Raw genomic sequence first — 27329 nt, 5'->3', positions numbered from 1 at the left:
CTCTTCTCTTTTTGGCACTCCCGTGAAGTATGCCTGAAGTTGTTCCAGGGGCTACTTAAACTATCCTCATTTTTTTTTTTTTTCTGTTCTGATTGGGTGTTTTTTCCTTCCTTAGATTGCAAATCACTAATTTGATTTTCAGCTTCTTCTACTCTACTGTGGATTCCCTGTAATTTATTCTTCATTTCAGTTAGTATATCCTCATTTCTAACTGGTTCTTTTTTATGGTCCCCATGTTCTATTTTATGATGTTGAAGTTCTCACCAAGTTCCTTAAGCATCCTTAGAACTATTGTTTTGAACTCTGTATCTGGTTCTTTGCTCACCTCCATTTTATTCAGTTCTTTTTCTGGGATTTGGGACCTGTTTCTAGGTCTCATTTTGGCTGCTTCCCTATGTTTGTTTCTATGTATTAGATAGAGCTGCTACATCGCCCAAACTTGGTAGAGTGGCCTAATGTCGTAGGTGTTCTGTAGGGCCCAATGGTGCAACCTCCCCAGTCACCCGAGCTGGGAGCTTCAGGTGCGCCCCTGTGTGGGCTGCATGCACTGTCCTGTTGTAGCTGAATCTTGATTGCTGTTGACACATCAGTGGGAAGGATTGACACCACTCACCTCCACCAATTGGCTCTGAGAACTGGCTGCAACTACAGAGGAGGAGCTGTTGTTTAGGGGCCCACCGTAGCAAGCAGGATTTGCTTCTGTGGGACTTTGGTGCCCTCCAAGTCTGCCCTTTGATTGTGTAGCTTGTGGAGGCAGAAGGGTGATGATCCAGGGTGCTCTACAGCTGTCCACCAGGCGCACGGGCTCTGGGCCTTCCCAGGAGGTGCAAAGTCAGCCACTGCCAGTTCCCTGCCTGGAACAGCTACAAAGCAGTCTGCAGATGGTTGCTATTTGTGCTGGGCTGAGAGGTGCCCAGGAGAAGCCAAGCTGCCAACCAAGACTAGTTATCCCTAGTGCCGTGCCTGGGGATGGGGCTAGGGGACTCGGGCCAGATCCTGCTTATTGGAGAGATTTTAGGAGAGTCCAAAGCCTGAGGCAAGAGAAGTCATTTATATGGAAAAACCATTAGGAATAGCTTGGGTTGGGATCACAAATTGGGTGGGACAGGGTCTTAGGGAAACACCAGGTTGAGGCTAACAGTGCTATTGAGGTTGATGGAGACTCAGAGCCTGTTGGTCAGCTCTGGGGTCGGGGGAAGGGGCTCATCAGAAGAGCAATGGCCTCTGGCAGCATTTCTAACTGGGAGAAAGCTGCCCCTCCAACTCTGAAGGCAGACAATTCAGTTCCTCCCTTTATGTCCCTGGTGCCTTTCAAGGTACTACCCCAGTGCTGGAGCTCAGAGCCAGTAAGTCTGAGTAATTAGTGTTTGGATCCTTGAGAGGAATATTTGGGGCTCCAGCAGGCCTCTGTCTCACTCAGTCACAATCTATGCTGGTTTTACAGCTAAAAATTATGGGGACTTCTCTTCCTGGCACTGAAACTCTGGGCTAGGAGTTCTGACATAGAGCTGGGACCCCTTGCTCCTTAGGGTGGACTTCCACAGCCAAGACATTCCCCCTGATTTTTACCTACCACACGTCAGTGTGGGACCAGCCCATCCCTATCTCCATCCTCCTACCAGTCTCAGTGTGGCTTCTTTATATTCCTGGTTGTAGGACTTCTGTTCAGCTAGTTTTCAGGTAGTTATGAATGCTGATTTCTCTGTAGTTTAGTTGTAACTTTGATGTGGTTGTGGGAGGTTCTGACCACTGCATTTACCTACACAGCCATCTTGATTGGGACTTTCAGGGGTTATTATAATACAGGATAAAAATCATAAAATTTGGACCTGAGTTTGTCTAAGTAGGGTGACCAAGTTGTCCTGGTTTCCTTGTGACTTTCCCAATTTCAGCACTGAAAATCCCAAATCCAAGGAACCCCCTGAGTCCCAAGCAAACCAGGACAGTTGGTAATTAGCACCCTGAATCAGCTTGTTCATTGGTTACCTGATGGTAGTCCAGCAGTTCTGTGGAAGCGCCACCAAGTGCTGCCCCGCCCACTGCTTTACCCTTAATACTATTCAAAAAGCATTTATGAAATTGTAATTCAGAGTTGTGTTTTGTTTGGGGAAAAAGTCTTTTCTGTTGTTTCCTAGATAGGACACAGTGTTTGGAATTACTCTTGTTGTGTCCAGACTCATCACCTCAACCCATTTGGCATTATTATCCACTATGATCCCAACTCATCTCAGCTTGGTTCCATTTCCTTGAAGTTTTAATATTCTATTCAGAGGCAGTGTTTTGAGAGAGGCAGCAAAGTACAGGAGCTGAAAGATACTGTGAGTGGAAGAGGCCAGTTCCTATTTGCCTGTACACAACGTAATGCAAAACCAAGTTCTTTCACATTTCAGATACTTAAGCACTCTGTCAGTGTTAAATGTGTGATACACAAATGGTCTTTCATTACCCTTCAAATTATGGATATGTGAAAATTAACACACCCATTGGAACATAAAAACAATGTTGAGGCCCTGGCCAGTTGGCTCAGCGGTAGAGCGTCGGCCTGGCGTGCGGGGGACCCGGGTTCAATTCCCGGCCAGGGCACATAGGAGAAGCGCCCATTTGCTTCTCCACCCGCCCCCTTCCTCTCTGTCTCTCTCTTCCCCTCCCGCAGCCAAGGCTCCATTGGAGCAAAGATGGCCCGGGCGCTGGGGATGGCTCCTTGGCCTCTGCCTCAGGTGCTAGAGTGGCTCTGGTCACGGCAGAGCGACGCCCCGGAGGGGCAGAGCATCGCCCCCTGGTGGGCAGAGCGTCGCCCCTGGTGGGCAGAGCATCGCCCCTGGTGGGCGCATGCGGGAGTCTGTCTGACTGTCTCTCCCTGTTTCCAGCTTCAGAAAAATACAAAAAAAAAAAAACAAAACAAACAACGTTTTATCTCTCAAACATTAAGTTTTCTTTCTTCTCCCCAGTAAGTTAAGTTCTCTGGCAGGGAGCCCGTCTGTCATTATAGCCCAAAGAAGGGAGGAGGGGAGTGAGAAAGCTTCCCTTCCAGGAAGAAAGATATGGAAGGGAAGAGCTGGTGAGAGGGGTCCTTTCAGGTTCTAGGTTATGGAGAAGACAAGAGGACAGAAGTAGAAAGAAAACAAGACTTAAAATATTTGCTGTCTAATTTCTCAATTCTGGGCTGATATCCCCCAGAAGATAGACTGAGAAGAAAGATGTAAACGGCACACAGGTAGCTAAAGACCCTTGTGCCACACAATGCCAGAGCACACAACTCTGTGAGCAGCCCTTTACAAACTTAAGGCAGCTGCTTTAGAGTAAAATTGGCTGAGTTATGAGATTGCATGGTCTTGGAGGGGGGGGGGCTGCCTTGACTTGCTCAGCTTCTGGTGACAAGGAAAGTTAACCATAGCTCCCATGTGGCCCGTGGCAGAGCACATAGGAGTTGATGTTGCTGGCTGATAAGCTTTTGGAGGTCATCCTACAATAATGAGAGCCGTATCTCCAGGGCCATGACTCAGGATTCACAGTGAAATCGTAGGGAAAATATGCAGCGTCATCAACAGCCAAGGTGAGTTTGAATGGGCAGACTAGACTTCTCCAAAAGAAACTAGACCACAGGTTCTCCAGCAACCTTAGCAGATTTCAGCAACATGAGTCAGCAATGAAATTAGGGACAAGATGGACAGACAGCATTCTTTCCCCAGAAGTACCAGGACCCACTCAGGTCAGAGCACTCTCCTTTCCCCTACTACTGCCACATCCATGCATAAAGCCATGACCCCAAATGCCATCTATTTCAGGGACAAGGTAGAGAGTGAAAAACTGTGAAAAAAATAAGCATTTACTGAAAAAGTATAGACTAAAAGGAAATGTTTGAAACCAGAATATAATGGTAAATACTTAATTTAAGTTCCCCGGCCCCACACTAACAAGTAGGATAGGAGATTGGGAGTGGGATGGAGTTCTCATAAGAAAGATGGAATTAATCATTAAAAATTAAAATAGCCATATTTTCTTTGAAGCTTTGTGAATAGAATGAGTAAATATGCCATTCTACTATAATAGTTAATGGAATGGTTTTTAGTGTATTGATAATTCAGCAAATGAGTCTTTTCATGAAGTAATCAATTAGCTAATTGCTAATCCATAAATCATGATTTGATGAACTGGTGCTCAGCAAATTGGTTTTTCAGCAAACTAATCTTTTAATAAACTGCTGTTCAGTAAATTGATCTGCTTTGGACTCTTGGTAAGAAAATACAAAGAATCCCCAGTTCTATGATGTTTATTTTGACTCTATATTTATCTTAGCAACTCAAATTTTGCACTAGTCAAAAACACTTTAAAATGCACTTATATTGCTTCCATATTAGCACCTGAAACTTCACCATTTTGACATAAACACGAAACCTAACGAACCATGCATGACTGGTCACAAATCTGGTGTGAGTGGCTCTCCAAATACAAGTCTAGCCTTTCTAGAACCCTTCCAGGCATGACCACAATGCAAATGAGGAAAGGAGGAAAATGAGGTGGGCTGGGCTGGAATGATATAAATAACTCTGAAGCGACCTGCACCGATGCCATGAAAATGCATACTTTGTGCACATTTTGAGATAAATCTCCCGAATTCAAACCACTTCGTAGTTCCATATGACACACAATTCTTTCTCATGACAAAACTTGTTGGTGCATAACATGCAACATTTTTTCCAAAGTCCACCTTGCATAAGTTGAGACTTGAGTGTCCCCAGCACATTTGTACAATAGTAGGAAGACAGCTTTACAGTAAAAACCATCCCAGTGTCATATTTCACAATGTGGAAGGAGAACTCTTTTTGCCTGATTGGTTCTACTCTAGCCCTCTGTGCTTCAACTCAATGCAAGCAAGTTGGTGTCTTCAGTGTCTCCCAGATACCACAGGTCATTTCTGCCAAGTCTTTTGTTCACTATCTTGCCCTTCCTACACCCTGCTCAATTTTTAAGGCTCTTTGATCTCAACAAACACACAAAACCTTACATTGACTACCTCAGCTCACACTGATGTCTCCATTTCTTGAAGATCCCACATGCACTGCTTACCTACATAACTCATTTTGGCTCTCAAACTCCATATATACATGTCATATTTTACTTCTTTAGAGTATGCATCACTCTAAACACTGTAAACTTTTTGAATTCAGGTGTTGAATCTGATATTTTAGTACCTTGTTCTGTGTTGAGGACATCCACATCTACTCTAACAAAGGCTTACAGAACTGAATGAAACTTTCAGCTATAACTTAAATACTTTGCTATGATTTAGAAATTATTTTGCTTGTTCATATGCTCAAAATAGATACCATATCAAATCACTTAGTAAAAAGAATGCTTTCAGAAAGATTTTTATAATGATGGGAAATGATGGTATTCAGAAATGGAACTGAATTGGTTCTTTGAAAAACAACTTTGGAACATAATAATCTTACAAATTTATTGAACAAAGCGTACAGACCTAGCATCAATTTAGGATCCAAATAAGATACCGGAGGCAGAGACTGAGTAATTCACTTAACAGAGAAAAAGCTTGCAAAATTCAATACAAAAAAAAATAGAAAAAGAAATTATCTTTACATCACAATAGGTCATAAATTGAATGTAAGGATATTTTTAGAGTAAATATGACATTGTGGTGGAATAAATAAGGCATATAATACTAATGAACAAGGATCAGGAAAAAAGTAATTTTGATAAAGAGCTTATAACAGGTCTATCTTTAAACAATAAGTTTCTTAAATTTCCTTAAATTAACTTAAAATCTATTTATTAATGTAGTTTATGCATATCTTAAGAATATATTTGTTAAATACTGTGGGCATTAAGAGACATTTTTTATATCCTATTGTAAAGATTAATTAATCTTTAAAGTACTAAATTTTCACTTGGAAACCTCATCCAAAGGTATGGAGAAATCAGAATTAAAAAGCAAATAAAATAATGACTAAAAAAAAAAAATTAAAGATTTTGTAAGCATGATGTTATCTATATGACCACTATAAACATTTCTCATATATATATATATATATGTCAAAATTTTACCATTATATATTTAGAAGTATAGAGATAAATACCAGAAGAATAGCTAAAAGTTTTGAAAATAGTAACTCTGTGGAGAGGAAAATAGAGATGGAAGAGCTTAGGGAGCAGGGTCAAGTTTGTGTTGTTTGTTTTATAAGTTTTGTAATACTAATATATTTTTTAAAACTATCTCTGTATTACTTAGAAAAAACTAAAATTATACTTTAAAAAAATGTAGGAGATACTAAGGAGCTGCCTGGACTTCCCAGCTGGTGACCTTCACTCAGGGTGACTATGTCAACCATGGGACCAATGATCTGCAACAGTTATTAAATAGTGGTCTCTTCTCTGGGGCTATTCTCCTGAGGTAAGTTAATAATATCTGTAGTAATCAATCAAAATTTCAGTATAAGCATATTTTTACGAGATACAGAGATTCTCAACAGAATTAAACAGACTCTTCCTCCGAGGAGTGATGGTGAGGAGGAGAGATACGGGAATTGTCACTTCCCATTTCAAGCCTACTGAGAACACTTAAAAAATCCAAAGCTTGGTGTCTGTCACAAAGGGAGGGAGGGGAGGAGGGAGTAGGGTGGTGGCAGTCCCAGTGCCATCCCTCTCCTCCTCAGCTCCTCTGGTGTGACTAACTCCCACCAGCACTGCACCCTTCTGCTTTTAAACAAGTAAAAGCTTTTCTGCTGCAATCCATTATGAATCATTTTCATAATGTAAATAACCACTTCCCATAGGACTTGTGCCATTTTTCTGTTTCCTTCACGTTACTGAGTCCCATGTTTTACACATGCTAAGTAATCAATAGGTGCTGATCGCATAGATGGACCTTGTTCTCATGTCCTCTGCATATTCCCCCTCTGTCGTAGAGGTTACTCTGCAGCAGTATCCACTCTGCCTGTTGACTTCCAGTGGCTGGGCCATAGGGAGGCCCTTCCAGGTGATTATGGGAAGAGAAAGAGCCCCAGGTATTTGTTCCATCAGCTCTTTCCCTCTCCTTGTCTTTCTCTGCCGGGTCACAGTTTGGCAGTGGCTGTGTCCCCCCACCCACGTTCACAACTCTTGTTAGGCAGCCTTTCTCCTACAGTTTCAGCTCCTGCCAGATTCTAGCAGCTACACCCTCTCCTGTGCCTTCAGACCCAGAGGAGCTGGCAGCTCCCTGCTCTTACTAACCCTTATATATTTCACCCCCTCCCCTTAAACCACACCTTTGTAAACAGTCATTTCTTTACATTCTTTTTATTTCTTTTAATTCTTTATCTTCTTGATTTCTCTCCTATTTCCTGCTTAAACCCTGTCAGATTCAATACGTACCTTATATACTTAGCTCGCTTCAATGACCCTGTAGGGGCTAAGGCATTGTGCAAGGTAATATAGGAGACATAAAATGCCCTTTTAGTTCTTTAATCCAGTAAGATTAAAGACGTACAAATAATTACATAGTCAACATACAGATTAGTTTCATTCATCCTAGATAAATATTAAAATAGAATGATTGCTAAACTCTGAGAGGGCAGACAACTTTCAAGTTTGCTCTGTTCCATATTCGTTGATAAAGAAGCTCTTCAAGAGATAGTGACAGAGTGGGCACATATCTGACTTATTCTCTGTCGTAACTAGGCTAGGATAATTACATGTTTAATATACATGTTTCTGGACCTGGGACTCACACAGCAACTATCTGATACACATTCATAAACTTTGAAGGTTGATGTGGGGCAACAGATATATAGCAAAAGCCCAGATCCTTCGGTATTTATGAATGCATAATCTTTTTGGTAAAAAAAAAAAAAAGTGAAGAATACCAATAGTTCAAGGATTTATAGAGTTAGAGATTTCCCAGAACAAAGAAAAAGAAAATCTATCCTGTTCGCTTTTGTCTACCCTCCTGAGCTTTGTCATAGAAGGTGTTATGGCATTTTGTTGGGAGAAGAATAGAATCTGTAAACCAGAATTTTAGAATGTATACAACAGACAGTATGCTTTACCATACTGTAGTTCAAGGCAGTTCAAGGCAGTTCAAGGCAGACTGCTTGGGTTCAATCTTGACTTTGCTGCTTCCTTAAAGAAGTTATTTAGCATCTCTGTTTTTCAGTTATCTTACCTATAAAATGAGAATAAGTACTTATTTCATGGGATCACCATGAAAGTTAGATAAGTTAATATGAGCACAGAATTTGCACACAGTACATCTTTATTATATGTGTTAACTGTTGTTCTTGTATTTTTGGAGTTTATAAAGTCATTCTAAAATCTCGTCTCTGAACTAGGCTTGGCCAGACAGCTGAATTGACTTTCTTGATGTGAAGAATTCCATGTGGCCAGTAAAAACCCTTGAGATTCTGCCAGGCAAATGTTTAGTAGGAACTCTTCAAACTACAAGTTTCAGACAGCTCAAAGCTGGTAGAAGTCATTGCTAATTGAGAACAGGTCAAGAGACACTTTATGAAGGTGGGTATTCAAGATGAAACATGAGAAAAATCAGTAGGCCTTAGGGGAGGAGGAAAGAAAAGGTACTCTTCCCTCTTAGTAAGCTATTTTTGGTTCCCAGATCTTGACTGTCTTGTTTATTCCAAGGCATACTTTTTAAAAGCACTTAATCTTCCCAAGGACAGCACTTATAGTCTTTAATGTTGTCAGTCCTGGGGGAGGGGGTGGGTTGGAGAGAAAGACAAGTAAAGTTTATGTAACCATGTGACAAACTTAAATTCCTTGTGTTCCACTTTGCCAGAAGTTCATTAGAGACTGTGAGTTCTCAATAGTTAGGAGGCACTGACCGTGTGTGTGTGTGTGTGTGTGTGTGTGTGTGTGTGTATGTGTGTGTGTCTTTCCTGCTTCTGACATTTTTTTCTAGTTCCCCCCCCCCCCAGGGGAAAGGAGGATCTTTCTCATACTGGTCCTGAGTTTCATGCCATAGCTGCTTCTCTGTGTCTTTGTTAGTATCCCCAGGGCCATCATTCATCTTACTGTTACTTGCAGCCAGGACACTTGGCCTACTGCCTCCTTGAAAGCATGTTACTACTAACTGTAGGTGTCAGCAAAGGGCTGGCATTTTTACTGCCCTGACTTTTAATTTACTCCATCACTAGCCCACAAGGTTGTTCTGACAAATTAAATTTATACTGAAGATTTAAAGTTACAGGAAGTTTACTTCATAACAACAGAGCTTATATTTGAATAGTAGATATCCTTGGTCTAATATGTCTTTCAGTTACTCCACTATCGGGCATTTCTTCCTTCTCTCGTCTTAACGCCAAATCTCAATCTCCTCTCTGAATCTTCTACCGTTCTATCAATAGATTCACCTCACTGTAAAATCTGTGCAGATTAATGTGTCTATCTTTTAGTTTTATCATCCTCTTTAAATACATGCTCTCAGGGTCTCTCCTTCCATCCTCATGCAGCTCATTAAAGACATTAGACAACTCTGAAGAGAATTCTGGAACCAGGTGCTAAATGGTAGACATATATGATAAGATGGAGAGGCATTCTCACAGAGGAAAACTGTACCGTCACACTTCCGATATGCACACATGTGGTTCTAGATCACAACAGTAAAGTAAGTATTGCAATAAAGCAAGTCAGAATCATTTTGAAGGTGGAAGGTCTTGCCTTCAATTTGTTAAAAGCTCAGCATCTGTAAAGTGCAATAAAGCAAAGTGCAATGATACAAGGTGTGCTAATACTTGAATGTGAAATGATCAGCCTGGACAGTTGTCCCTCCACTGATGGGCTAGCAGATCCACATGCAGTAGCAAAGTGGGAGGCCATCTTTGCTTAGTCAGGTTTAATGTTAGATGACTGTCTTAACTTGGATTCCCTAGAAATAGAACTGAGATGAAAATACTATGCAAGTGTTTCATTGAGAAAATGCCTGCAAGGGAAACCTGTAGAGGAATGTAGAAAACAGGATGGGGTTAGGAAAAAAGCCAGCTAAAGAAGGGGGTTCAACCAACAGCCAGCCCTACTCTGATCCCACAGGGAACTCTGGAGCAAGAATAATACCACAGAGGTATCCTGACTCAAGATGTAACTCCCACAAGGTAGAGAACCAGTGTATAACTTTTGATTCCCCCAAAACTTAACTACTAATAGCCTACTGTAGACTGGAAGCCTTACCAATAACATAGAGTCAATTAATACATATTTGCCCTAGCCAGGTAGCTCAGTTGGTTGGAGCATTGTCCCAATAAGCCAAGGTTGCGGGTTTGATCCCCAATCAGGGCACAAACGGTGGATACATGGATGAGAGGAAAAACAAATTTTTCTCTCTCTCTCTCTCTTTCTCTCTTCCTTCTGCTCTTTCTAAAGTCAATTAAAAAAAATAAAGTTGACTGATACATATTTTGTATATATTTTGTATACGTATACTTTAGTCTTACAATAAAGTAAGCTAGAAAAAAGAAAGTGTTCTTAAGAAAATTTAAAAGAAGAGAAAATACTATACTATATCAATAGTGTAAGCTTAAGAAGTAGTCTATTTACAAGATGGAAAAAAATTGACTAATAAGTGGAACATGCAGTTCAAACCCATGTTATTCAAGGGTCAACTTTAGATTGATTGATCCAAATCTTAGCTAGCGAGACACCGATTCATAAAATTTTTATTGTTCTTGCAAAATATGTTGTTGTGTCATTTAATATTTTCTAGAGAGGTATTTTTTTTTCTAAGCAAATATTTAACAATGTCCTATTCATCAGATAACTACAGTTAAAAATAAGCCAAAACACAATGGATCCCTATAACAAAAAGAATGGGGAAAAAGGTATGCACAATTATATACTATAGTATTAGAAACAAGATTTTTCAGTTGCAAAGAACAATCAAACTAACCTCACTGAAGAAAGAAATTAGTTTCAAGGCTACAGAAACTTCACAGACTCCAAGATAATGAGACAGAGGACTGGAATATCACAAGCTCTGTTTCTTATTGATGGTGTCATCTCCTTTATCCCTGATTCTTTCTACAGTCTAGTCCAATTGTCATCATCTCGGTCATCTTTCTTTACCTCCACACATTATCCTGGGCCACTGGCCCAACTCCACATTCGATCACTGATGACTGAAGCCTCCCTCTAGGTCTCTTGACTCAAATCCTTGAGATTAAGAATCTGATTGAATGAGGTGACTATGTATAGATCAGTGAACCCTGGACAGGATTACCTACTGTCCACACAGCATGGCTGCAGTGAGAAAGTTTAAGATCAGAAAATCAAGTTTGGTATGAGTGATACAATGTATTTATGCTACATAGAATTTATATAGTTCACACATGTTCATGTTCAGTAACTGGGCACTCCATATTCTCCTGTTCAGGCTGATATAGCCCAAGGCTTGGAGACTAACACAGCCTTGAACAACCAAGCCTGTTACTCAATTCATATTAGAATAGATTGGATTCTGTGGGTGGAGTAAATGAATACATGAAGAACACATCTGGAAGGAGTTTTAGCTTTGCACTATGTCTGTCTATTCAATGACCCAGATGAAGTAGAAATGTCAGGGGGTAAGAGCCCATAACTTTTTTCTAAAGTCATTTTTTTCTGGCACTGCAGTTGAAACTAAGGTGGTGATTCTGTTCTAATCACCCCTTCTCAGTCTCATTCAGCTTTCTGATGCTCCAGGAAGTTGTGTGTCTCTCGGCCAGCCTATTCTTTCGAGGAACACTGTTATATACAGTGTTATACACAGTGTAATTGGAGAAGCTTTCAGAAGGGCCTGTCTAATCCAAAAGGTCCCATGCAAAAAAAAAATATATATATATATATATATGTGTGTGTGTGTGTGTGTGTGTGTGTATACATATATATATATTATAGCAATACTTGAAATTTCATCATTAAGGATTCATCTGTGCCTTTATGAGTTTCTAAATACCAATCTCCACTAGAAGGAATTGACATCTTGGAAAATGGCTGATTCCAGGTCAAGGGTAGGAAAAGTTCAAGGTGAGCCTCGGACACATCTCATAAATCAAAGAAGTGCTGAAAAATGAATTGGGTCATATCAAAGGGACATAGGAATTGATATATAGGAAATTTTACTGGTTAAATTTGGAACAATTTGAGCATTAAAAAATAACAATAATGACAATTGATTATAACCTCCAAAAGCCTATATAGTTCTACTTAAAAGAAAGAAGAAAAGCTCTTCTTTATAAAAGATTACAGCTAATAATTGTAGATGAAATAATAGAAGGAGGAGATCACCCATTTTACTACTCTCAATATAATAATTGACCAAAACAAGAATCCTCAGTGGATTTTTTAATGATTACCATCATTGGTGATGTTTAATCCTGGAATCCATACCTTTCTCTCACTTCTATAGTTACATCAGAGCTGCTTTTGAGGATTGGAGCCCACAACCCCAGGCTAATCTGTCACTTTGGCAGAAAACAGAAACTTAGACATTTGTATAGCTCTTGATCAACAGTGAATCCAACATTCTGGACCCAACATTGGGTCTAAAAATTTTGAAGCAATTCATATAGCCACTATTTTGTACTTTCATAAGCAATGTGTATAATTATATCTTTTTCTAATTCAGTGGGGGGGGAGTACATCTCATTGATTGATTTTCATTTCTTTGTTCATTAATGCACTTGATTCTTTTTTCCAATATGCTAATTGAGTCCACAGATTTCTTCTTGTAAGAATTTGACTATTCAGAATGGCGCTCATCAACAAAACAACACAGAATAAGTGCTGGCGAGGATGTGGAGAAAAGAGAACCCTCCTGCACTGCTGGTGGGAATGCAGACTGGTACAGCCACTGTGGAAAACAGTATGGAGATTCCTCAAAAAACTGAAAATCGAACTGCCTTTTGACCCAGCTATCCCACTTTTAGGAATATACCCCAAGAACACCATAGAACGGCTCCAAAAGGAGAAATGCACCCCCATGTTTGTGGCAGCATTGTTCACAGTAGCAAAGATCTGGAAACAGCCCAAGTGTCCGTCAGAGGACGAGTGGATTAAAAAGCTTTGGTACATATATACTATGGAATACTACTCAGCCATAAGAAATGATGACATCGGATCATTTACAATAACATGGATGGACCTTGATAACATTATACGGAGTGAAATAAGTAAACCAGAAAAAAACTAAGAACTATATGAATCCATACATAGATGGGACATAAAAATGAGACTCAGAGACATGAACAAGAATGTGATGGCAACAGGGGTGGGGGGGTAGGGGTAGGGGGTAGGGGGGGAGGAAGGAAAGAGGGGGTGGGGGAGGGGAGGGGCACAAAGAAAACCAGATAGAAGGTGACAGAAGACAATTTGACTTTGGAGGAGGGGTATACAGCACAATCAAATGTCAAAATAATCTGGAGATGTTTTCTCTCAACATATGTATCCTGATTTATCAATGTTGCTGCATTAAATTTAATAATAATAAAAAAAGAATTTGACTATTTGTGGCATTTGCTTATTTACTTTTTTAAGGCTTAGTGTTCTTTTCTTATTTATTCAATCTTCAATGATTTATTTTGGCTTATGATTTATTATGATTTATTTGGACTCATATTGAGGGTTTTTAAAGTATATTATAAAAGGTTTTTATATTATGGTTAAAGCAATAATAGAAGATCTGATAATACCACAGAGATGGATTCATTCTCCTTCAAGAGCTCTTAAAATAAAAACTGTAACTCCTTTTTGTTTTCTATGAGCAAATGATGTTATTTGTATGCACTCAAATCTGTCAGTATTTTCTTTACTATTTTATCTATTGTTTCTAAGTTGTTCATAGCTGTTAAATTATATTCTATTCTGATTTCTAAACTTCGGTATTTTAATTAGTCTAACTTTTAAATCCACCCAAAATGGATTTGGGGGATGAGGAAAAATAGTTTAAAACGCAAAAATGACAAATTGACTTTCAAAATGGACTTGCTCATTACCTTTTATCCAGCTAAATTATTACTGCAGTGGATGGCAGAAGACCATGAATCCCGGCATTGCACAGAAGATAAATACACTTGTCAGAAAAAAATTGCCGAGCCACAAGAGAATAATGATAGAGAAGAAACTCATAAAATGTACTTACTGAGAGACTGTTTTGGTTTTATTTTGTTGTTCTGATAGCTTGATTGTTGGGGGGAAGGGTTGCAAAGGGAAATGGAAAAAGCTGGCTGATTTTAACTCTTTACCTTATTGCAAAATTGCCTAATACAAAAGACAGCTTGAATTGCAACAGCTGGTGTCGCCTAGCCTGGACCTCATAGAATAGATGTTCAGGGATAAGCTGAACTCTAACTAATACACTTTGCTGAGCAGATAATCTTTTTATTTCCTGAAGAAACTCAGTAGTTAGGATTCACTTCTTTTCTTCTCTATTTTCCTTTGATTAAAATATTAATGAATTTATAATATATACACCTAGGGGTTTTTTGTTTGTTTTTTAGAGAGAGGAGAAAGAGAGAGAGAGGAAGAAGGGAAGCATCAACCCATAGTAGCTACTTCTCATATGTGCCTTGACCTGTCAAGCCTGGGGTTTTGACCAGTGACCTCAGCATTCCAAGCTGATGCTTTATCTACTGCGTCACTACATGTCAGGCTGCACTTGGTTCTTTAATCACCATGCTGTTTACAGATTACAGTCAGCTCCTCTCACTTTGCTGGGCCCCCTTGTTCACCCCCAGGTGCTGATCTTTGCCTTCCAGGTGCTCTTTGTAAACCAAGGAAAAATCATGTGGTCACTTTTTGCTAATTGCTTGGAAAAAATAAGGAACCCAGATGGCAGAAATGTTCTCAGTACCCTTCCTGTGTGCGTTCTCCCTGTGGAAATCACTTGTTTTATTGAATTTTATACCGTTCTTACCTTCAAGCTGGTGGAAGGCATTTATCAAGCTGCTTTCAGACTTCATGCCTGAATAATTCTGTTGCTTAAGCTCGTTTTCACATTAGTTGTCAAATAACTTGAACTAAGTCTGTTTCTTTCTTTGTGCTGTAATGTTTTCATTTCCAATAACAGCTCCTATCTATTGAGGATTCAATTATTTAAAATATATTTGTATAAATGTTTGAAGCTCATAGTTGAATGGTATTTCATAATTGCAAAGGAGAGGTTAGAAAAGAAACAAGGAAATTTATAGTTAGTTTTAGCCTACCAACCCTAACGGGCAACAGTGATTGCTAATTCTTAAACTGGTATTATCTGGCCTTTACTTTATCTTTTTTTTTTTTTTTTTTTTTTTTTTTTTTTTTTTTTAATTTTCAAGCTGGAAACGGGGAGAGACAGTCAGACAGACTCCCGCATGCGCTCGACCCGGATCCACCCTGCACGCTCACCAGGGGCGACGCTCTGCCCACCAGGGGGCAATGCTCTGCCCCTCCGGGGCGTCGCTCTGCTGCAACCAGAGCCACTCTAGTGCCTGGGGCAGAGGCCAAGGAGCCATCCCCAGTGCCCGGGCCATCTTTGCTCCAATGGAGCCTCGGCTGTGGGAGGGGAAGAGACAGAGAGGAAGGAGGGGGGGTGGAGAAGCAAATGGGCGCTTCTCCTATGTGCCCTGGCCGGGAATCGAACCTGGGTCCCCCGCACACCAGGCCGACGCTCTACCGCTGAGCCAACAGGCCAGGGCCTGGCCTTTACTTTAAATGTATTCTTTATCGTTGTTGTTAAACCACAGTAGCTAACATATATAAGTATCCCTTAAATAAATGAATGAATAAAATCTAGCAATTTAAATTCTATACTCCAGAACTAACTAAAGACTATATGGCAGCCTGAGACCAACCCATTACAGTGATGAATCTGAAGAAAGCACATTAAATCATTAGACAGATAGTTCCATGCCTCACTGGAAAAAATTTAATTCCCTTTTACCATTTTAAAAGCTAATACCATGAGCAGACAATTTGGTCTTATTCTATTAGAAACAGCTGGTTAATATTCCTGTTGAAAGTGTGTAATTCAGATTAAATGAAGAAAAATAAAACACTATTTTAAATTCCAAGTTCTTTTTCTTGTATTGTGAGCTCTGGTTCCTACTGGTCTTTACTATGAGCATTAGAGTACATTTCTTAGGTGGATTTTAGCCACTATAAGTCCCTATGAAATGCTAGATTCCCAAGTTGGAGTTCTCTTATGCGATCTTGTGTTTACTCCCATGGCCCTCCTGAGGGAATAGGTTCAATGTGGGTAGATTGTTGAGCAGGAGAGAGGTGAAGTGAGGATGGCTAAAGCTGGGGCAGCCAGAAGGTGCTGGAGGACTCTGCGCCTCTGTCTGAGTGGGAGGGGGAAGGGAAGGAAGAATTATAAAACGAATAGGGGAAGACAAAAGAATAAGGATATAAGAAATAAGAGTAATTTCACCCTTAATGTTCTTTCAGTGTATCAGTCAGTTAGCCAACATTTATAGAGTGCCTGTTGTATGCTGGCTTTGTGCCAGGTTCCATAGCTGCTATGGAACTTTCAAAGACATAGCATCTTCCTGTCTTCAAGCAGTTTAAAATCTAGAAGAGGAGACAAAGTGAAGACACAATGATATTAACAGAAGGCAAAATGAGATCAAGGCCATGCATTTATTCATCCTTGAATTCCTCTCCTCTCATTTTCTCTAAAGTCCATTGTAAAGAGGTTCTTACCGAACCTGGCTGGTTGGCTCAGTGATAGAGCACCAGCCTGGCATGTGAAAGTCCTGGGTTTGATTCCTGGCCAGGGCACACAGGTAAAGCACCCATCTGCTTCTTCCCCCTTCCCCCTTTCCTTTATTTCTAGCTCTCTCTTCCTTTCCCACAGCCAAGGCTCCATTGGAGCAAAGTTGGCCTGGGCATGGCTCCATAGCCTCCACCTCAGGCACTAGAATGGTTCTGGTTGCAATGGAGCAATGCCCCAGATGGGCAAAACATCTCTCCCTAGTGGGTATGCCAGGTGGATCCTGGTGGGGGGCATGCAGGAGTCTGTCTCTCTGCTTCCCTGCTTCTCACTTCAGAAAAATACAAAAAAAAAAAAAAAAAAAAAAAAAAAAAAAGGCTTTTACCTCCATCACACCTCCAAACCTACCTTTATAAAGGTCTCTAATAATCAAGGCCCTGGCTGGTTGGCTCAGTGGTAGAGCGTCGGCCTGGCGTGCAGAAGTCCCGGGTTCAATTCCCGGCCAGGGCACACAGGAGAAGCGCCCATCTGCTTCTCCACCCCTCCCCCTCTCCTTCCTCTCTGTCTCTCTCTTCCCCTCCCGCAGCGAGGCTCCATTGGAGCAAAGATGGATGGGCTCTGGGGATGGCTCCTTGGCCTCTGCCCCAGACGCTAGAGTGGCTCTGGTCGCAACAGAGCAATGCCCCGGAGGGGCAGAGCATCACCCCCTGGTGGGCAGAGTATCGCCCCCTGGTGGGCGTGCTGGGTGGATCCCGGTCGGGCGCATGCGGGAGTCTGTCTTACTGTCTCTCCCCGTTTCAAGCTTCAGAAAAATACAAAAAAAAAAAAAAAAAAAAAAAAGGTCTCTAATAATCAAATGCTAAATGTAATGGCCAGTTCTGTCTTTATCTGACATATTAGTAGCATTTGTCACAATTCATCACTCTCCCTGAAATACAGCCTTTTCTTGGCTTCCAGAACAATATTGGTTTCATCCTCTTTCTTGTTTCTTTTTGAGTCCTTTGTTTGTTCATTAGCTTCTTTCATATTTCTTCATGCTGACATGTCCCAGAACTTGATTACTTGTCCTCTTTGCCTCTCTGTCTACACTCACCCCCTTGATAACCTCATCTAGACTTGTGATTCTAAACACCACCTTCTTGCTGATGACTCCCAAATCTCCAACCCAGATTCTCTATTTGAACTTAAGATTCATATATCCAACTGGGGTCTTGATATCCCAACTTGAATATCTAATAAATATCCCATATCTAACATGTCCAAAACTGAAGTCCCCCAAAATCTGCTTACCCCACCACTTCCACCCTTTCAGTTTATAGCAACTCTGTCCTTCTGTTTGCTCAGACTTGAAACCTGGGAGTCCTCTGTGGCTCCTCTTCTCTCGCATTTCACGTACAAACTGTCAGGAAAGCTTGTTGGCTCTACCTTTTTAAAAAAATAATCCAAAATTTGATCATTTCTCACCATCTGCCAAGTTACCACTCTGATCCAAATAAGCTGGTCCTGACAGGTCTCTTACCTTCTAACTGGTCTCTCTACTTTAAACTTTGTCTTCCTCCCTTAGACTATTAATAACCTGGCTGCCAGAGTAATTCTTGTAAAACGTAAGTCAGATTGATCAGATCATGTTTAAAATCTTACAATAGCTTCCCTTTTCAACTTATCATGAAAGCCAAAATCTTTACAAATGGCCAAAGGCCCCCTGATAATGTTAACTCTTTTTCTACTCCTTGCTGACTTGTTCTAGACACACCACCTCCTGCTAGTTCCCCAACACACCAGGAATTCTCCAGGCCTCTGTACTGGCCATCCATCCTGAAACACTCTTTCCCTGGCCTAGACGCCTACATGACTAACTTCCTCAACCTCTTCAAGTCTTTGCTCAAAAGCCACCATTGCAGTGGGACCCGTCCTTACCACCTTATTTCATGCTGTGAATTGTGCACCCTATTTTCTTCATACTTTACTTTTTCATTTTTATATTGCTTTACCTTGTCATTGCACTTACCACTTTCTAATATATTTTATAATTTCCTTATTTATCATGTTTATCATCTGTCTCTCCCTGCTAGACTCTGAGCTCCAGGAGGGAAGACATCTTTATTTTCTTTGTTCATTGATATAGCTCAAGCTTTTAGGACATAGTCTGGGATGTCGTAGGCACTTAGTAAAATGTGTGGAATCGAAATTGAATTCATTCGACATCCATCTGACAAATATATATTTAGTATTTACTACGTGGCAGGCACTGTGCTAGAAGCCTGATACTCAGCAGTGAATAAAACAGACTTGCCCTATGTTCAATGTTCATGGAACTCACAGAGCAGCAGGGACCACAGACTCTGAGCAAGTAATTGCAATGTGATGACTGTCACAACAGGGTAACAGAAAGCATTGTGGGACTCTATATAAGGAATCTCACTGAGGCTTAGGAGTCAGAAAAAGCCTCCAAAAGAGAAAGATTTTAAGGCCAGATGTGACTAAAATGAAGAGGGGAAATACCTAGTAGGCAGGGCAAGGATCAAGCCCTAGATGGGGGAAACACACCGGGATGGTATTGATAAGGGATGTCCAGAAGGAATAGGCCTTTCGGCTAGGGTGATGGGTCAGGCAGCATGACTGAGATCACAGTTAAGAGGACATTGTATTAGCCAGTTAAATTGTGAGGAGAGATAAGAGGGTGAAAGCGAGAGTGTGTCATATGAAGGAGCAGCTTCATCTTAAAATTAATAGGCAGGAAAATGTGGTGCTTGCATGATTGTTTGCCTGGAGCATTGGGTTCTCAAGGAAAGCACTGAGTGGAGAAAGGTAAGTTGGGACCAAAGGCAGTGGGGAAGTCCTGGGAGATTTTTAAGCAGAATTGTAACTGTCCAGAACTGCACTTCAGAGGGATTTAATTCAGCTGCAGGATGTGACAGTAGGAGCAGGTGAATAAGGGGCAGCAGGGTCTGTAGGGAAAATTGACTAAATCTCATCTTACACTGAAGGCCCCAGGCAAGGAACTTGTTTGCACTAAGGGGTGAAAGACAAAACCATGATAATTAAAATCCACAGGAGACTAGAATGAACACAGGAATTCCAATTCATTGATTTACTGTGAGAAATAGAACTGTCTCACAGACTAGAAATTCTCACATTAAAAAAAGACACCTGAATATGGAGGGAGGTAGAAGAGGGTAAGGGGGGATAGATGGTGATGGAAGGAGACTTGACTTGGGGTGGTGAACACACAGTACAATATACAGGAGATGTGTTATATAATTGTACACCTGGAACCTATATAATTTTATTAACCAATGTCAGCCTAATAAATTCATTAAAAAATTTAAAAACTGAACTTTTCTTTTTTCATAAATGACTTGGAAATCATGACAAGAAGCTCTTTTAGAATGCGCAAGAGAATAATCACAAGAAACTGATGAGTGTGAACTCTTTCTAGAGCTGAATTCCAGTGAGCCAGGGATTTCTCAGTAAATGTGGAGTCAGAATCAAATGTTAGCTGTCTTGGTGTTGATGTAAGGAATGAACTCAGGTAGCCCGCTGATCCTGTCTTACAATTGGAACTTAGAGTTTACCAGAGGGTTACAAATTTAGAGTTTACCTGGATTACAATCTCTTGCAGAGCATTTAAAAGATACCAAGGCTAAGACACACACACACACACACACACACACACACACACAACAGCTACTATGTAGAGGCGGTAAATATATTTATTAGCCGGACTGTGGTGATCTTTTCACAATGTACACATATATCAAAACATCAAATAGTATACCTTAAATATATATGATGTTTATATGTCAAAGATAACAGCTCTTAAAAAAGTACCAAAGCTGGGCACTAGCCCAGGTAAATGGAATCAGAATCTGTGCGGAGTCCGGGCATGGGTGTGACCTGGTAGTCCTAAGAGCTCCCCACAACTATCATTCTGGGCTGGTCCAACCACGCACTTCGGAAGGGCATTGCTTCAACAGCCTCTGGACCTGTCTTCCAGGCCTCTAGAGATAACCAGCCCGGTCAGTTGAACATGGTCTGGTTCCACACACTCTTTCTTTGCATATGTTAATTAATATCCTAATTATTTTATTTTATGTCTGGATGTGTGTAATGAATATGTCGATTATGTTTGAATATGGTATCATGCTCCCAGTTTCCCGAGGAGAGCTTTCCTGCGGGCCTTGAAACTGTCGTGTCTGTCTCTGCTCTGACTCCTGCCTCAGATGACTTTTCCTAGTGGGCAAAGTTTCCCTCATTTTCAGGTTCTTGGGGTGAGAAAGGCACCTCACCAGGGGATTCGCTGAGCTGAAGGGAGACTAGCCGGGAACGGGAAGGCTGGGCAGGACGCGGCGTGGCCGGGCACTCGCTGTAGCTGGGATGACAACGGAGGGACAGAAAGAGAGTAGGAAGACAGAGGAGGGGTAGGGAAAAAACGGACGGACCATTAAATTAACTGGAAACGACCCAAATTATTGTCTTTGTACTAAATTTTAAAAAAGTTTACAGACTTTTCTGCCCGCTTCCCCCTGCCTGGAAGAGCAGCTCCTGGCTGCGCCCGGCGCTCGGTTAGAGCTCCGCGCTCCTGCTAAGCCAGTGCCGCGGTCTCTTCCTCCAGTGGCCTCCTGCTCACTACTGAGACCTCATCAGCCTTGACGAGTTTTCGACGTCTCCAAGATCTGGAAGATCGCCGACTGGCTGTGCTGGCAGGTGGAAGAAGATGAGCAGAGAGACAGGGTAACATCCACGACTGGCTCATTGGTGGAAATGCCTCCACTGAAGGCCTGAGGGTGAAGGTCCCCAAAGCACAAGAGTCACTGCTGTTGATATTGTCAGGAATCATCATCTGCAGGAAACTAGCTTCACAAAAGAACCCTACAGGAAGTACATCAAAGATGACATAAAATCAATCAAAGGGAAACTTGAAGAACAGAGACCTGCAAGAATAAAACCTTTTATGATGGGCTGAGGAACAGATCAAGCACATCCTTGCTAATTTCAAACCTACCAGTTCTTCAGTGGTGAAAACAGGAATCCAGAGGGAATGGTTATGCTGCTGGACTGCGGTGAGAATAGTGTGACCACATACAAGATTGTTTATGAAGGATGGTCTAGAAATGTGAAAATAACACTCTGGCAATTTGGATCTTTTTCCTGTATTCATAACACACACCAGGACCAGGACAGCTGATGTTACCTTGAGCAATTCATTAATTTTGCCCTTGATTTATTTGGAGTGGAGGCATTGTTTTTAGGAAAAATATTTGTCACGTACATTGTCTAAAAATAAAATGCATTTAAACTCAAAAAGAAAATTTACAGAGGAATAATTGAATTGGGAGGGGTGATTCACAAAACATCATGACATTAAAAATTATGTGGAAATTAATCTCCATTACACTGATTCATTGACAAGCTAAGCACAGTTTTAATTTACCACTTGAATATTTTTTAATGTAATATAACTTTACATATTTCATCTTTTCTTGTCCCTAAATATAGTATATAGCTATTAGACTATTAGGTCACAGAACAGAGAACTGAGCTATCAGTAAATGAGTTTTGGAAGCACTAGCAATCACTCCAAATATGCAGGTTTAGAACACACACCCATCCACACACATACACACACACACATTCACACAAACACACGATATTCCTAAATAACATAAATGCTATATTCAAGATGATTTCTGATCCTCATAGTAGTAAATAATTTTACAATCCTTGGCTTTTCTCTGAGTATGCAGCAAAGGATTAAGAAACAAATAAATGAAACAAACATTTAAAAAAAAAACCTATTGTGTCTCCTACATTGTTCTAAGTTTCTTTTTTCTCAGTTAAGAAATAGAATTGCTGAATTTATACCAGTGTTCCCAGAGATGTTGAGAGGGAACATGTTGTTTACTAAATCTCTCTCAGGCTCTTTCCTCTATGCTAATGGGTATTGACGGCACAATCACATCACTAAGCAGCTATCCTACTGCGTTAATAATAGTCAGCCCACTATTTCATTTTAGAAATTTCTTATTCCTCTATTTCAATTCAGTGGCAATTATCTCAATTACAAAGTAAACCAAATTGAAAAGTTGGACAGAGGTAAAATATGATATCTGAAATTTTAAAAAACTATACATTTGTCAAGTTTTAAACAGACTTGGTTGACATCAATGGTCTTTAAAAAATCCTTTTGTGCTAAAAACTACTGAAGGCACTGAGAATTTTTCCAAAGCAGGGCTTGGGGATAAAATGCTTTTGAAACACAGTATATGCTCTGGATTCAATTGATCTCAGTGGGTTTGGAAACTGAATACTGACAGAAATAGACACTCTTTGGGAAGTTTGTTCTATCCCTGCTGTCTCCAGCTGCATCAGTCAACTTTTGCTGCATCATTAATATCTCCAGACTTTCAAAACTTACAACAGCACATAGGAGTGCAGGTTGGCGGCTCTACTGGCTGAGGCCTGGCTCTGGCTGCAGTCTGTGACTGGGTCTCTCACTCTGGTGTCTTCATTCTGGCAGGCAGGAGTACCAGAGGCTAAGTGGGAACACACACTGCTTCTTACGGTTTCCACTCAGAACTCGTGCAGGGTTCCTTCACCCCATGGCTCATTGGTCAGAGCAGGTCACATGGCCAAGCTAAGGTGAGTGATGTGGCAGCATATAAACATGACAAGGGCACACCTGACCAGGTGGTGGCACAGTGCATAGTGCATCGGACTGGGATGCGGAGAACCCAGGTTCAAGACCCTGAGGTCACCAGCTTGAACGCAGGCTCATCTGGTTTGAGTGAAGCTCACCAGCTTGGACCCAAGGTCACTGGCTCGAGCAAGGGGTTACATGGTCTGCTGTAGCCCCATGGTCAAGGCACATATGAGAAAGCAATCAATGAACAACTAAAGTGTCACAACGAAAAACTAATAATTGATGCTTCTTATCTCTCTCCGTTCCTGTCTGACTGTCCCTATCTGTCCTTCTCTCTGACTCTCTGTCTCTGTAAATAAAAATTAAATAAATAAAAAAATTAAGGCCCTGGCCGGTTGGCTCAGTGGTAGAGCGTCAGCCTGGCATGCAGAAGTCCTGGGTTCGATTCCTGGCCAGGGCACACAGGAGAGGCGCCCATCTGCTTCTCCACTCCTCCCCCTCTCCTTCCTCTCTGTCTCTCTCTTCTCCTCCTGCAGCCGAGGCTCCATTGGAGCAAAAAGATGGCCCGGGCTCTGGGGATGGCTCCTTGGCCTCTGCCCCAGGTGCTAGAGTGGCTCTGGTCGCAACAGAGCGATGCCGTGGATGGGCAGAGCATCGACCCCTGGTGGGCGTGCCAGGTGGATCCCGGTCAGGCACATGCGGGAGTCTGTTTGACTGCCTCCCCATTTCCAGCTTCACCTAAGTTAGATTGCTAAAAATGACATTATTCCATCCCATAATCAGACATATCTGCAATACATTTTGTTGTGTAGTCTTGTAATGAAGTAAGAACAGCTATTTCATAAGGGATAAGAGACTGGTGATTATTAAAGACAAGGTGATTCTGATGCCACATTGGCAGTGAAAAAAATGCACACATTCTTACGAGTTTAGCTAGAATGTGTCACATATAAACTTTTGTTTAAATTTCATTTCTTTTACTTTAAGCTCATGAAGTAACAGGGTATACAGGGATCCAAATCTTTAGGAGTCATTTTTCAGTTAGCACACTTGTATATATTACTCTTCAGTAAAATTTATTTTAGGATTGCAAATCTCACTAGTCTAACCGTCAAACTCTTCATCAGAAGTTTCTAGGGGCACTTTGCTTTTAAAGTCACAAGGTACTTCTGTCTTGGCAAAGGCTGATTCAAAGCCACATCTATACAATACCAATTATCCACAGTAACAATGTTAATTGGATATTGCATGAAGTTTGGCTTTTTGTTATTGTTGTTGTTCTAGCAAAACGTTTTAGTAGACTTTTTATAAAAGCCAACCATACACAGTTTCAGATAAAAGTATATTTTCAAAGGTAGGTGGTACCATATACTTGGGAACAGGCTGCAGAAGATACTACAGATGTTGCTCTAGTAATAGGAACTCATAGTAGAAAGTTTTACATCTTTTTTTTTTTTTTTTTTTAATTTTTTATTTATTCATTTTAGAGAGGAGAGGGAGAGAGAGAGAGAGAGAGAGAGAGAGAGAGAGAGAGAGAAGGGGGGGAGGAGCTGGAAGCATCAACTCCCATATGTGCCTTGACCAGGCAAGCCCAGGGTTTCGAACCGGCGACCTCAGCATTTCCAGGTCGAGGCTTTATCCACTGCGCCACCACAGGTCAGGCCGAAAGTTTTACATCTTTAACCACAGCACTAATATTAAGAAATATAGTTCAAGCACTAATATTAAGAAAAAATCAGTTTCAATGTAACAGAAACTCATGCAAAAAAGACATGGGCCTCTCAAGTCAAAGACCAGATTTTCTATGGAGCTCTACATTACTTTAGCTTTATGTGTTTGCACAAGTAGAAGACAATCCCTATTCATTTTTTCTTATTCATTCCTTTATTTCTCCCTTTCCTATCTTGGGCTACAAGCTGTTACTGGCACATTGTTAGTGTTTGATAAATGCTTGTTGAATGAACAGTGAAAGAATGAATGAAGGAGCCGAAGGTCAGAGGCTGGCATGTGAATTGATGTGTCATGCGCCATGATAATCATTTTTACTTTTTAGAAATATATACTCTTTAGTTTCTCTGAATTTATATAAACTCAAAGTTGAACTATGAATATGAGACTTTTTTCTAAATAATACTCAACATTCTTATGTGTCTGAGGTCTTACTGTGTTCGCTTTCTGTTCTGAAATCATATGTACAGTATGAAGTTCACTTAATCAGCCTCTTCTGGTCTCTGGTTCATGCTACCCTCATTTCTATGGACAATGTCTCATTGAAATTGCCTCAGTGAAAGGCATTCTTGTAAGAAAGTTAATTTCCTTTAAAAAACAAAAAAACAGTTAATAATGTTCTCAGCAATCAAAAGACCAATAAAAAACAATGGAGGATGTAATTCCTTTACAAGATCCATAAGTTAAATATACAATAGACCTGTAAATTATATATGGCATTGCTACTATCATCTGCTAGCTTTTATAAATGCAAAAAAGGGGAGGCTGCCATATTAGGTGACTTGTGAGGTGCTTTATTACCTGGTCCCTTTTACAAGTTACTTTCCGCTTCCTGCACATACCAATATCTGTCAGAGTCCACACCAAGAAAACGGGCCCTTCTTCCTGAATGCTCCCCCTCATTTACCTTGCAGGCTCCCGCTCCTTTTTCTAGGTGCAACCTAAGGGATTGCTTCTCTCAGACACTGACTCATCCGCCTTCTACCACCCAGCTAGGCTGGAACAGCCGACCCCCAACCCCACGGCATACATGTCTCTATTAGAGCGCGCTAGTGTTTGCTGACCTGGCATTCCCCCAAGATTAAGAACTTCTTAAGGATAAAGACAATATCTTGTTCAACTTTGTTTTCTCAGTACTAGATTTGGTGCTCAACATAAGAATGTTAAATGAATGATCAAGTAACTTCCTCAATATTATCAGGAGTTCAAAATCTCCCAGCAACTATTTTCATTGAGGGAAAATCTTGTTATATAAATAAACGATTAAGAAAAAATGTCATTATAAAACCATTTTCTCAAAAATGTTTAAGGACCGGTAAGCCCGTTTTAACTTACGAGATCATTCTGGTAAGAGCTGAAGCAAGGTGCGTGGCTTCGTAAAGGGGGCCTAAGTGAGACTCCTCCTCTTCCCCAGTTCTGTCACCTTTGCTGTTTTATCCATCCTCTCCTCACAAAGCTAAAGTTAGACTATGGCCACAACAGTGAGGAGAGAAGTCCCTTCATTGCTGTCCCCGCCATGCTCCCCCAGGTCCCCTCGGCTGTGACAGAGGCCTTGGCCTGGGGCCGGGATGCAAGGAGAGGAAAGAGAGCAGGAAGGACAGCCAGCTTCTTCCCAACTTTCCCAGGGAAACAGGTCGTGACCCTCTGGACTGCCAGTGGCGTGGATCCAGAATAGAACACAAAGAAGACATGTTACCCATAAGCACCAATCCATGACATCAAGTGACCTTACTCACCAACCAAAAATGGCCCCAGAAAATGTCAAATGTCAGAGCTGATCAATTAGGTTATCAACTTTCTGAGCCAGTAAGGGGAATGAAGGATGAAAAAGAAAAAGAAAAGAAAAAGAGTCCTGCAAGTGTTTATTCTGGAAGTCTTCTCTGATGGCTGTCACGGGAGGTCCTCCAGCAAGCACACTGAGGCAGTCAAGAGTATAACAGATAAAGGGGCGGGGAGGGGCAGTGTGGCGCCTTGGAGAGACACAAGAAGCAGGAATGAGCAGGGAGAGTTTTTGGACCATGATTCTGGTCCAATGTCTGCAAAAAGAAAGGGGGAAAGAATCAAAATTATTAGGACTCCTGGATTGCAAAGCAGGTCCCACAGTCTCCAGACCAACATCCAGGAGCTCTAAAGCTAAGATCACTGTGATGGTTAATTTTAAGTGTCAATTTAGCTAGACCAAAGTACCCAGCTATTTGGCCAAACATTATTCTGAATGGTTATTATTTTTTTTTTTAGGTTTTATTATTTATTATTCTTTCTTTCTTTCTTTCTTTTTTAAAGAGACAGAGA

At 40.9% G+C, this 27329-nt stretch overlaps 1 pseudogene; it reads left to right on the top strand.

Moving 5' to 3' along the window:
- Window positions 1–6877: 6877 nt before the first annotated feature.
- Window positions 6878–21786, top strand: LOC136319507 (translationally-controlled tumor protein-like; annotated as a pseudogene).
- Window positions 21787–27329: the final 5543 nt, after the last annotated feature.

This window comes from Saccopteryx bilineata, chromosome 1 (genome assembly GCF_036850765.1).
Source record: "Saccopteryx bilineata isolate mSacBil1 chromosome 1, mSacBil1_pri_phased_curated, whole genome shotgun sequence".
Taxonomy (NCBI): Eukaryota; Metazoa; Chordata; class Mammalia; order Chiroptera; family Emballonuridae; genus Saccopteryx; species Saccopteryx bilineata.
The sequence above is the reverse complement of the archived record's forward strand: the minus strand, read 5'-3'. Positions and strand labels throughout refer to the sequence as shown.